Source organism: Taudactylus pleione, unplaced genomic scaffold (assembly GCF_031769625.1).
Source record: "Taudactylus pleione unplaced genomic scaffold, aTauple2 ptg001023l, whole genome shotgun sequence".
NCBI lineage: Eukaryota > Metazoa > Chordata > Amphibia > Anura > Myobatrachidae > Taudactylus > Taudactylus pleione.
In genome coordinates this window covers 696,868-710,889 of record NW_028285424.1, presented here as the reverse complement: position 1 = coordinate 710,889, position 14,022 = coordinate 696,868, and the positions used below count along the sequence as shown (strand labels likewise).

General features: G+C 48.5%; 1 protein-coding gene across 4 annotated transcripts in view; it reads right to left on the bottom strand.

Moving 5' to 3' along the window:
• PDE2A (phosphodiesterase 2A) overlaps positions 1 to 14,022 on the bottom strand; it is a 794,043-nt gene that overhangs the window by 373,612 nt on the left and 406,409 nt on the right. The window lies entirely within an intron of this gene.

The following is a 14,022-nucleotide window of genomic DNA, read 5'->3' as shown; positions in this document are numbered from 1 at the left end:
ACGCTATAATAACGATTGGCGAGCCCTTATACGCCACCAACGGTCACACCAATGAAACTGACACCAGCCCTACAGCAGGTGCAGTGTCTCCGTCTGACTATGGCTGCCTATGCCTGCGGCTGTGCGTCTGGCAACGCATCCACTTGCACTGTCACAAGCCGCTGCCGCATCTTGTTGGACAACGGTGCTCCTGACGGTTCCCTTAGGCCCGTTGCTGGGAGACGGAGACGCCACACTGTCAACCTATGATTTCCTCTTTCTGGGCCTACGTCATCTCTCCCGGGACTGGATTGGTTGTTCTTCCTGTTTTCTGTCCTCCTGTATCTCCTGCCACGTGTGTCATCCCGGCGGCACAGGCCACAACCCAGCGTCCACTGGCGCTTGTGTCATCTCGGCGGCACAAGTCGCACCCCAGTGTCTCCTGACGCTTGTGTCATCAGTGTCTCCTGACGCTTATGTCATCTCGGCGGTACAAGTCGCACTCCAGTGTCTCCTGACGCTCGTGTCATCTCGGCAACACAAGTCGCACTTCTGCGTCTTTCTGTCGACGCAACTCTGCAACTTGGCCTAAGGCCGCATCTTGTCTAGCACCACCAGCCCTCAAGGCTGCTCCATGGCCCAAAGACCGCATCTTGTCTAGCACTACCAGCCCTCAAGGCTGCTCCACGGCCCAAAGACCGCATCTTGTTGAGCACTACCAGCCCTCAAGGCTGCTACACGGTCAAAGCTGATACTTGTTTATTTTTCCAGCCCTCAAGGCTGTAGCTGGACTTCATTCCTGGGGTACCCCTACAATCTTTACTATCTAATCCTCAGCACCATTGGATCCCATAGTATTCTCGTGTGAACCGCTACTACCCCGAGTACTAAGACCAGGCGGCCACCTAAGTACCGGTGAGCGTTTATATATATATCTAAGGGAACAACAGGTGGGTGTTATTGGCTGAAGACCTCGCTAGCCTGGGTTCACATGGAACAAGCTCTGGGATTCCTAACACTGACATGCCTCACGGCCCCTCTTCATCCCTGCACCCTCCCTCAGTGTCTGCTGTGCAGCTGATCACTACTGATCGGGCAACATGGCAGAACCCCCCCCCCACACACACGCACCCAGCGGCTGCAGAAGAGAAGCCACTTGGGAAATGTAAAGTAACGATGGTCCGATCATCGATGAACCGTTATATTGTTGAAAAATATAAAATCAATATTAATGTTAAGTATTTCCCCCCCCCCAATTTTTTCATAATAATAAATGACAGTACACCTGTTTTGTTCTAATAAAGAGAAGTGTATTAGAGGATTATTCTATTTACTGTGCTGTTTTATTTCCTGCTTATTAAGAGATTAACAAACAATCTCCTTTTATTTCCTGCAGCAAAGTTGGAAGCAGAATTATTTCATCAGACAGTAACGTAGAAAAATAAATCCACCAACGCAATACGAGATGTTCTGCAGGAGAAATGGGACTCGGGGTATATTTATGTGTATTGCACCTTAGAGGGCCGCCAAGCCTGATATACTATGTACGTTTGGAATTAATACGATTACCAATCACTGTATATGTAAATGTTTCTTTTCCTCCTCACAGATAACCCAGACAAATGCTGTCATTTCTGTGTGTACGATACAGAGAATGATTAGTACACTGCGCTTGTACCAGAGATATGACCGGCCTCAGACACAATGGTGGAGACAGAATATTTTGCTCGCTGTTTTCTCATTAAATCACTGTGTATATTGATCTTACTCTGAGCCATAAAGGAGCACGAAGAAAGCGCGCGCATTACCCTATAAATATGGACATAGCGCAGCTGCTGTTGGGTTAAGAAATATATTTGAAATGGTTTTTGGAAGATAAAACACATAACACAGAAATCTGTGACAACCGCTATCTGGCTCAGTTAGAGAGCAAGCTCTTCAGGAAAGCAGATTATAACTTTTTCTAGTGCAGTTGTGGAAAAACAAAAGCAGATTTGTTGTTGAAGGGGTCTACTTATAGAATGTGCGCCCCCCCGATAATTAATTAATCGTCTGTCTCCGCGAATCCTTCCGAAGCAGTGAAAATAACGCTGAGTCGGCAGTGCTAGTGCGCACACAGCTCCGTCGTCCTGCGAAAGGATCCGGGCAATGGCGTAGGGATCATTGGCTTCGCGTGAGACTCTGATTATGGCAGGACAGTCCCTATAAAGAGCATGTGCAATGGTGGACCAGGGTGGGGTTCAGGTTGCTTGGTGTGGAGCATAGTGTGTCCTGGTTTCTATGTATACATTCTGGTAGCGCCTCCTTGTTTATTTATGTTAATAAAGTGTTTCTTATCTGCGTTGTGTTATAGAAAACTAAACCTGGATATGACGATTTCCATTGGATGTAATTAGAGGTCATTTCAGGGGTGTCTGCTGAGGTCCCACCATTTTCATTTACAAAAGCAGCCACCATAGGAACCTATTGGGGCTGCTACGATAAATAGAGAAATGTACCAAGCTCCAGAAAGCATTAGCTAACACCATGGTAACCTATGGGCTACATCTAGCACAATGCTTTGGGAGAGGTACCTGTATATAAGGCATGTGCGTTAGCCATGCACGGGATACTTACCTACTGATTGCTGTGCCGTGTCCCGGTGACTGTCCTCTAAATATGTTAAAGCGAAAAAAAGATTCTTTATTGCCACGAGTTGCAGTGATGAGAAATTGTAATTTTGGGTGGCACACAGGATATAACTAGTATACCCCTCAGTCACATAGATTAGACCATCCGCCCGCCTGATACTGGTTCCTCCCCCCATTTACCCCCAACAAACCACACATTTCCCAGCAGCCCACACACCATATTTTCTCTACACCCCTTTATTTGAGGATCAGCAATTTTCGGCACATGGAAGAATATAAGGGACATGGAAACATAAGATCTATTATCCCCCTCCAGGTAGAGTAGGAGTTTTAGAATCCATCTCTATAGCAACTGCTTAGTCCCCGGTCTCCCCCATTAGCCGGGACGCACATTGTAGGATTTTATATTCGGTAAAAGGTAAAGAAAGAGGAGGTTAGAGAAGCAATTCCTGTGCTATGAAATGTCAGGCTGGGGGATTGCCTCCAACGCACGCCTGGCGCCCCGGCAGCGATGGGCTTTGATGGGCGCCCTGTATATATCGGCCTGGGAACTGCTCTCTGCTGTATTTCTGTCTTATCTCAGCATTATATGGAAGATGTGTTTCTTAGATATGAATTGTGTTTATTACTATGAAGCAGATGGATTTAGGCTCAGCTATACTATGTACATTAGGAGTAAGTGACAGTGCAGGCAGCGTAGTCTCACACAGTGTATAATGGGGAATATCAGGAGCAGACTGATTACAGAACAGAAATCACTGCAGTACAGAGGGGGTGATTCAGCTGCGGACAGATATATTAGAGCAGTTGCAATAGCTGTAATATGGTAATGCACCGAAGGACGCAGCACATACATGCCTACCCTCCCGGTTTTCGCGGGAGGCTCCCGATTTTTCGGGTAACCCCCCGCACCCCCGGAAGGGTAGGCATTTCTCCCGCATTCTGCCCACTTCCTAGTGAAGTGGGCAGAATTAGAAGAATACCCGCGGCAATCGCGGGTCTCCGCGAAGGGGGCGGGGCTTAAGCTGTGATTCTGCATGAATCACAGCATTTGGCCCCGCCCCCTATGGAAATTGGGCCCAATCGCGGCAATTTTCCCGCGAGGGGGCGGGGCTTAATGACGCGAATCGTCAAGCCCCGCCCCCGTCGGCCCCCTGCTGCATCTCTTACCCGGGCTTCTCCCGGGAAGAGAATGTTAAAGGTAGGCAACCCTGACGCAGCATTGGATCATCTGTGATCCCTTCGGCCGGCTGAGTGACCACTGGGTCATACAAGTCGGCCTCCACAGATGAGCAAATGAGGCCAGAAAATCTCCGGCAGCCTTCGGTGATCCTGGCGAAGCACCTACCCCCCCCCCCCCCACGCTAAACGGCGATGCCGTTTGAAATCCCTTTATGCTAAGCTTTGCCAGGATCGAAAGATTGGGGATTGATTATGCTGTCTGCAACAGTCTGAATGTATCGAGTGCTGAGCTGCTCATGAGCCTGCCAGAGTGTGACAGTGTATGTATGAAGTCAGCCCCTCAGCCCCAGAACCTGTGTAATTTCAAAATATGTCCCTGTTTTATGGGTTTGTGTGACAGTGTGTGGCCCTGATGAAGTTGAAACCTAGGCAAAATCCTAATCCTGGCCAAACTACACCACCATGCCAAATTTGTTTGAGCTAGGTACAAAACTCTGGCTGTGCATAAAGGACAAACAGACAAACACACACACAGTTTCTTGGTTATTATATAGATGTATCTGGTTTTCATAGTTGGTCTCTTAGAAATATTTATCTCCTTTTTCAAAATCTCTCAGGTTGGCAAACAAACAAGGATGACAGACCCAGACACACAGCTCCCAGCAGGTCATGTGATGGGCAAGCACACTTGTCCACTCTCCCACATCCGGCTAGGCAATCCGTGAAGTGGGAGGAACATCGGTCACAATGATGGGGCTCGTTATGTATCACATTTCGCGGGGGGCGGGATCTAAAGCAGATTGGTCCTCTGAGGATTCTGTGCTTACAGAAAGGAAACACAGCATAGAATGGAAGGAAGCAGATGCTGCCTATAGTTCCTCAGTAGGTCCATACAATTCTCTGTACCATTACGGGAGACACCACTGTGCAATAAAGACCTGAGCGGAAAGGCGGCTTCTAAAGGCACAAGGGCCCTCTGTGGTCTGGAACTCCAGTGGCGATTAGGTGACAGGTCCTTCGCTATGAAAGGGCCTGATTCTGAGTGGCACTGCACAGATTTTGTTCGTACAGAGTAGCAGAATAAATTTAGACGCGCAGTAGTAGAAATGTGGGGGGCGTTCCTGGACGGTGACGGGGGGGGGGGTCGCTAAAAAGACACATGGAGATGTAGCGTCTTATGGAGGTGCGGCAGGCGAGTCGCTAAAAGTGACTGCATTACGGGGTGCCCCTAATGTGACCCAGGACAAGGCCCCTAACGTGACCCAGGACCAGGCCCCTAACATGACCCAGGACCAGGCCCCTAACGTGACCCAGGACCAGGCCCCTAATGTGACCCAGGACCGGGCCCCTAACGTGACCCAGGACCGGGCCCCTAACGTGACCCAGGACCGGGCCCCTAACGTGACCCAGGACCGGACCCCTAATGTGACCCAGGACCAGGCCCCTAACATGACCCAGGACCGGGCCCCTAATGTGACCCAGCACCAGGCCCCTAATGTGACCCACTACAAGACCCTTAACGTGACCCAGGACCGGGCCCCTAACGTGACCCAGGACCGGGCCCCTAACGTGACCCAGGACCGGGCCCCTAACGTGACCCAGGACCGGGCCCCTAACGTGACCCAGGACCGGGCCCCTAACGTGACCCAGGACCGGGCCCCTAACGTGACCCAGGACCGGGCCCCTAACGTGACCCAGGACCGGGCCCCTAACGTGACCCAGGACCGGGCCCCTAACGTGACCCAGGACCTGGCCCCTAACGTGACCCAGGACCAGGCCCCTAATGTGACCCAGGACCAGGCCCCTAATGTGATCCTCAGATATACGGCTGTCCGCTAGAACCCCGGCTTGTCTGACTACATTCTGGTTTACTTCATTTATATTCATCATTTTACAGTGGCTGTTAGCACTCAGCCTTCTCTAGATACAGTCCCAGCCGCCCCGTCCTGTCCCTTTATACTGACTCCTGCCGGGAGAACCTGTCCCCTCTCGTTGCTGATCGGTAATTCCCCGCTGAGCATTACAATGGCAGCTGTTCTAGGAGAGCCCATAGCTCCCTGCTGACCAGGCCCAGGCTGCACTTTTGAAGGAATTTAGAAAGCCAATTAAAATGACCTGACATTGGGCTCGTCACACATGGTGGATGTGCTAATAGCCTTTGGTCTTTGTTCCCCTTCTGTGATAAATAAGGAGACGTGAAGCCACATTGTGACCTGTTTTCTATTTACCCCACTCTGTGTTCTCAAAACATTTCACAAGACAGTTTTGCCTTATTAGTGCCAAAAGAATAGGACGGTATCCAACTCTGCGCGTGATCTCGCCGGACGACCGGTCAGACGGCTGGAAATTATTAGAGGTCTTTTTTTTGTTACACACAGGCAGCACGTGTGGTAACCTGTAACAGACACACAAGACCACACAAAGGGCCTCATTCACAGATGGACGCTAATGCGATTTCCACGCAGATCGAGCGATTGTTTGCCGGTGCGCATGTGTATTAGCCGTACTGTATTAAGGGACACACGGAGGAATCCATCGTAAAGTGAGTGACAGGCTGTCAGGATGGTAATGGGGAGTGGTCTGAGAAACGCAGGCGTGTCTGTCTGTCTGAATGTCGCCGTTACATGGGCGTGCATAAATTAGCCACTGCGAGAGGAGAACTCCCGAGTCTGCAGCTGGTCAAACCTGCCACAAAGGAGAGATGGCCTCTGACGTGCGTCGATGTTAGTGATATTTACGCAGGTAGGCGTCATCGCACACAGGTAAGAAGGCAGTAGTGGGCGTCTTCATGCTCAGGTGATCTTTTGCACATTACTATATTTTTGCAGCTGCGCAGCGTATGGGTTAGGGTTAGGCTGCGGGAGGGGAGGGTTATGGTCAGGCTGCGGCAGGGAGGGTTAGGCTGCGGGAGGGGAGGGTTAGGGGGTGAGTTAGGGTGTGGGAGAGGTGGGTTACAGGGTGGGTTAGGGTTAGAAGCTGGGAAAGGTGGGTTAGAATTAGGGCTGTGCACTGGCCACTTTTCGTGTTTTGAGTTTTGATTTTGGATCTGGATCTTTCTTCGTGTTTTGGATCTGGATTGGTTTTGCCAAAACCACCCTTCCGTGTTTTGGGTTCTGGGTTTTGTGTTTTGGATCTGTATTTTTTAAAAAGCATAAAAACAGCTAAAATCACAGAATTTGTGGGTTTTTCTGCTCCTATGCTATTATTAACCTCAATTTCCACTCATTTCCACTCTATTCTGAACACCTCACACCTCACAATAGTGTGTTTATGTCCAAAAGGTTGCACCGAGGTAGCTGGATGACTATGCTAAGAGACATGAGTGGGCGGCACAAACACGTGGCCCATCTAGGAGTGACACTGCAGTGGCAGACAGGATGGCAGTTTGACAAACTAGGCCCCAAACTGTACATAATGCAAAGAAAAAAAAGAGGTGCAAGATGGAATTGTCCTCCCACCCACCCTTATGTTGTATAAACAGGACATGCACACTTTAACAAACCAATCATTTCAGCGCCAGGGTCTGCCACACGACTGTGGCTGAAATGATTGGTTCGTTTGGGCCCCCACAAAACAAGCTGGCAATTAATCTGTCCCTGCACAAACTGGCTCTACGGAGGCAAGATGTCGTCCTCATCCTCCTCATCCACCGATTCCTCACCCTCTTCAGTGTTGTGTACATCCTCATCCTCACAGAGTATTAATTCGTCCCCACTGGAATCCACCACCACAGGTCCCTCTGTACGTTCTGGAGGCTGGTCTCCCTGGAAGAGTTGATAATTCATTTTTATGAACATCATCTTCTCCACATTTTGTGGAAGCAGCCTCCTACGCCTTTTGCTGACAAGGTTCCCGGCTGCACTAAACACTCTTTCGGAGTACACACTGGAGGGGGGGCAACTCAGGTAAAATAGAGCCAGTTTGTACAGAGGCCTCCAAATTGCCTCTTTTTCCTGCCAGTACATTTACGGACTGTCTGACATGACTACTTGGATGCTGTCACCGATGTAATCCTTTAACAGACAGACGCACGCTTGTCACTGCTGCTTTGAGGATGCAGGTGCGGCTACAGCCCACACAATTCACAAAGACAGAAAAAAAAAGAATAATTTTTTTGTTGTTTGTGGAGCGCACTTTGTGGGTGTCACCACCCTTTAACAGACAGACGCACGCTTGTCGCTGCTGCTTTGAGGATGCAGGTGGAATCTAGACGGGATTTGGAACCGGGGACACACTACCTCCATCAATTGTCTAAATCCCACTGCACTAATGGCGGATACCAGACGCACGTCTAACACCAACATAGCAGTCAAGGCCTCAGTTATACGTTTTGCTTCAGGATGACTGCTGTCGTACTTCATCCTCCTCGCTAGGGACTGTTGGAGGGTCAATTGTTTAGTAAAAGTAGTGGTGTTCCTACTTCCTCTCTGGGATGATGAACAACTCCCAGCAGCAGCAACAGCACTAGGAGGAAGTGGTTCTTGATCTTTCCCTATTTTATTTTCATCGGAGAAAGTTTGGTCCTCCATTTATGTTATATTGATATATACGTGCGGCTAAAGCGCACACAAACACAGAAAATATTTTTTTATTTTTGCTGGAGAGTAGTGCACTTTTGTGGGTTACACCACCCTTTAAGAAATGAGCCAGCCGGCCCTTTACTTATGGGACACAGGCGCACGCTTGGCGCTGCTCCTTTGTTGATGCACGTGCAGCTACAGCCCACACAATTCACAAACACAGAAAATATTTTTTTATTTTGTTTGGAGTGCCCTTTGGGGGTTACAGCACCCTTTAGCGGTCAATCCAGCCGGCCCTTTATTTATACGACACAGGCGCACGCTTGGCAATACTTTGTTGATGCACGTGCGGCTACTGCGCACACAATTCACAAACACAAAAAAATATATATTTTTTGGAGTGCACTTTGGGGGTTACAGCACCCTTTAACGGTCAATCCAGCCGGCCCTTTATTTATGGGACACAGTCGCATACTTGCCACTACTTTATTGATGCACGTGCGGCTACTGCGCACACAATTCACAAACACAAAAAAATATATATATTTTTATTTTGTTTGGAGTACCCTTTGGGGGTTACAGCACCCTTTAGCGGTCAATCCAGCTGGCCCTTTATTTATGGGACACAGGCGCACGCTTGGCACTACTTTGTTGATGCACGTGCGGCTACTGCGCACACAATTCGCAAACACAAAAAAATATATATTTTTATTTTGTTTGGAGTGCCCTTTGGGGGTTACAGCGCCCTTTTGCGGTCAATCCAGCCGGCCCTTTATTTATGGGACACAGGCGCACGCTTGGCACTACTTTGTTGATGCATGTGCGGCTACTGCGCACACAATTCACAAACACAAAAAAATATATTTTTTTATTTTGTTTGGAGTGTACTTTGGGGGTCACAGCACCCTTTAACGGACAAGCCAGCTGGCCTTTTACTTATGGGACATAGGCGCACGCTTGGCGCTGCTCCTTTGTTGATGCACGTGCAGCCACAGAGCACACAATTCACAAACACAGAAAAAATATTTTTTTTTTAGCACTTGGGGGGAGCACCCCTGACGGACAGAGCATCCCCTGGACAACACTACAGCACCCCTTTAGGACTGGGACACTGCACAGGACTTTGGAGTGGACACAGCCCCTATGGACAACTGACTGCACAACACAGTCCAGCCAGCCCCTATGGACTTTGAAGTAGTGGACACAGCCCCTATGGACAACAGCAGCACAGCACAACACTACACTACAACACTACACTACACAGCCCTAACTCCCACCCTCCCTCTTCACTGTCCACAGCCGAGTGAGAAAATGGCGACGACACGGATACCTTATATAGGATACAAAACCCGCGAGACCCGGAAGGCAAGTTTTGCCTCGATTTCAGATCCGAGTCAGGCGGGAAAAGTCGAGCCTGACTCGGATCGGTGGGGCTCGGGGGGGTTCGGATTTCAGAAATCCGAACCTGCTCACCCCTAGTTAGAATACTTACCAACATTTATCTGGTTTTTGACCGTCGGGATGGTGAACACTGGGATTCCGTACTCCACCCATTTGGAGTGAAAGAGACAGAAGGGTTGCAAAGATACATTCCAACCAATCAGATGTTACTTTCACTTTAAAGTCTGCCAGAAAAGTAACACCGGTTGGTAAGGTTACAGCATAGCTTTTGCATATGTACTTGTGCACTAGTTTTTCTAATTTCTGAACCGCGCAAATAATTAGGAACTGAATGTACTTTCTGTGACATCTCTGTGACGATCCATCATCCCTCATCTCACTTCACTGTGTTTATATTACCATCATCACGTCTGGAAGACGGAGTAACATAATCCTATTATACAGCAAAGTATATAAACTTACCGGCAACAACAAAGAGCAGACATTTAACCACATTGAACCCGATTTAACAATCTCTATCCTGACGACACATTGTGGCTGTGCGATTACACATGACACTGCGCCGATCATTCTATTTTTATTTTTGAAGTGGAGAATGTGTCTCAGATAATGCTATCACGTCACACAGACTGTATTAGGAGCCGGTAGTGTGACACTTAATATTCTGTCTCTTGGCTCCGGCATGAAATGCAGAAATCCGTTCCCAGGTCTGATACACGAGTGAGAGGTTCTCTGGAAGAGATAAGGCTACATCAGCAGAACTCTGTGACATGACTGGTGATGTTGTCACCAGATTACTGGCAGCGTTCGCCTTGTAAAAAAGTGTTTAATAGAATTATTGGCGGAGGCGTCTAATGGCCACAGTTTGCAAAATGAGTCAGATACTGTTTTATACGTTCCGAGAGCTGGGAAGATTCATTCTCCATGTTAATGTGATTTTTCCTTGAAGCTATATATCACTGGGAGGAGAGAGGTGGTTTGTGGAGCCTGGTACAGTATGTGCCCACATAGAAGACTCTGGTTGTTGTACAGTCAGGTGCATAAATATTGGGACATTGGCAGAATTTTCATACTTTGGCCTCTATTCACCACCATAATGGCTTTGAAATGAAACAAACAAGATGTGATTTAACTGCAGACTTTCAGATTTAATTTGAGGGTAATTACATCCAAATCAGGTGAACGGTGTAGGAATTACAACGGTTTCTATATGTGCCTCCCACTTTTTAAGGGGCCAAAAGTAATGGGACAAACTAAACAATCCTAAATCTAAATTTCCCTTTTTTAAATACTTTGTTGCAAATCCTTATCAGGCAATTACAGCCTGAAGTCTGGAACGCATAGACATCACCAGACGCTGGGTTTCATCCCTGGTGATGCTCTGCCAGGCCTCTCCTGCAAATGTCTTCAGTTCCTGCTTGTTCTTGGGGCATTTTCCCTTCAGTTTTGTCTACATCAAGTGAAATGCATGCTCAATCAGATTCAGGTCAGGGGATTGACTTGGCCATTGCATAACATTCCACTTTTTAGCCTTAAAAAACTCTTTGGTTGCATTTGCAGTATGCTTCGGGTCATTGTCCATCTGCACTGTGAAGCGCCGTCCAATGAGTTCTGAAGCATTTGACTGAATATGAGCATATAATATTGGCCGAAACACTTCAGAATTCATTCTGCTGCTTTTGTCAGCAGTCACAGCATCAATAAATACAAGGAAACCAGTTCCATTGGCAGCCATACATGCCCAGGCCATGACACTACCACCACCATGCTTCACTGATGAGGTGGTATGTTTTCGATCATGAGCAGTTCCTTTCCTTCTCCATACTCTTCTTTCTCATCACTCTGGTACAATTTGATCTTTGTCTCATCTGTCCATAGGATGTTGTTCCAGACCTGTAATGGCTTTCTTAGATGTTGTTTGGCAAACTCTAATCTGGTTTTCCTGTTTTTGTGGCTCACCAATGGTTTACATCTTGTGGTGAACCCTCTATATTCACTCTTGTGAAGTCTTCACTTGATTGTTGACTTTGACACATATACACCTACCTCCTGGAGAGTGTTCTTGATTTGGCCAACTGTTGTGAAGGGTGGTTTTCTTCACCAGGGAGATAATTCTTCTGTCATCCACCACAGTTGTTTTCCGTGGTCTTCCGGGTCTTTTGGTGTTGCTGAGCTCTCCGGTGCGTTCTTTCTTTTTAAGAATGTTCCAAACAGTTGATTTGTCCACACCTAATGTTTTTGCTATCTCTCTGATGGGTTTGTTTTGATTTTTCAGCCTAATGATGGCTTGCTTCACTGATAGTGACAGCTCTTTGGATCTCATATTGAGAGTCGACAGCAACTGATTCCAAATGTAAATCTCACACCTAGAATCAACTCCAGACCTTTTACCTGCTTAATTGATAATGAAATAACGAGGGAAAAGCCCATACCTGAAATAGCTTTTGAGTTGATAGTCCCATTACTTTTGGCCCCTTAAAAAGTGGGAGGCACATATAGAAACCGTTGTAATTCCTACACCGTTCACCCGATTTGGATGTAATTACCCTCAAATTAAATCTGAAAGTCTGCAGGTAAAGCACATCTTGTTTGTTTCATTTCAAAGCCATTGTGGTGGTGAATAGAGGCCAAAATATGAAAATTCTGTCAATGTCCCAATATTTATGCACCTGACTGTATATGTTTCTTTGCCTGCTTCATTCTAACGGACTTCACTGCGCCCGAACAGCACCAACAAGACAGCGCGGCGGCACTTGGCTCTTGTATATTCCTTTTACGGGATTAGGTGAAAGCCGGACCGGACTAGATTCCGGAACACCGGTCTGGGACAGTTCCCTGCAGCGACCTCTGCTGCCGAGGAGCTGTCAGCTATATAATGCATGCCCCCGACACCTCGTCCGGGGGGTGTGTCAGTGACAGGCAGGGATCGATCATTACATTAGCTCCCCGCCGGATCAGATGCTGGGACGCCGGAACGGACCAGCTCTGCTGTAATGCGCTGTCTGTCCAAGGGAGCCGGCTGTAATCTCTCCATCCCCCCGTGACAGGCTGTCACTACACAACCTCCGGACATAGCTTCTTAGCAGCAGAGCTGGTCCGTTCCAGCGTTCCGGCATCTGGTCCGGCAGGGAGCCACTATAGTGAACGCTCCCTGCCTGTCACTGACACAACCCCCGGATGGGGACTCGGGGACGCGCATTATACAACTGACAGCTCCTCAGCAGCAGAGGTCGCTGAAGGGAGCTGTCCCAGTCCGGCGTTCCGGAATCTTGTCCGGTCCGGCTTTCACTGATACCCTCCTTTTACTGACTAGGTTTTATGACTCCGGATCTGGTACTTGAACAGATTGCAGCCATATTCAGAGCACATACGTAGAACCTAGTATTAGTTAATGGAATGTAGCCATGTTCCGGAGCTGGTACCTGGCACCTAACATTAGTGACTGTAGCGTTGCCTCTAGGCTGTTTTAGTGGGGCGCGCCGCCGTGCCCTCCTTCTGGAGAGCAAAAAGCACCCTGCCCTCCAGAAGGAGGGAAAAAAGTGCCCTGTCCTCACATCCTGCGGGTGCAGTCTTCACCCACTGGTCGCAGAGTCCCGCGGGTGGGGAAATGTGCGGTGACCCGGTCACCGCCGGAGAATAGACGGCGGGCGCATGAGCCCAGCATCTATTCACCCTGTTGCCAGCGCACTTACGGACTGGCGTGTCCGTAAGTGCTGGGCACGCCCCCAAGAGTGGCAAAAAGAGGATGTGTCTTATAGACACGCCCCCTTTTCAATGGCCACACCCCCTTTTTGTGGGCGTGCACGGAAGTACCCTCTCTAGCTCCGGCGCCCTGCCTGCTGCCCGGAGCTAGAGTGAACACTATGAATGGATTGCAGCCATGTTCCGGAGCTGGTACCCGGCCCTTAGTATTAGTGAATGGATTGCAGCCATGTTCCGGAGCTTATACGTAGAAACTAGTATTAGTGAATGGATTGCAGCAATGTTCCGGAGCTGGTACCTGGCACCTAGTATTAGTAAATGGATTGCAGCCATTTTCCGGAGCTGGTACCTGGCACCTAGTATTAGTGAATGGATTGCAACCATGTTCCGGAGCTGGTACCTGGCACCTGGCACCTAGTATTAGTGAATGGATTGCAGCCATGTTCCGGAGCTTATACGTAGAACCTAGTATTAGTGAATGGATTGCAGCCATGTTCTGGAGCTGGTACCTTGCACCTAGTATTAGTGAACTTAGTGAATGAATTGCAGCGATGTTCTGGAGCTGATACGGAGAACCTATATTAGTGAATGGATTGCATCCATGTTCC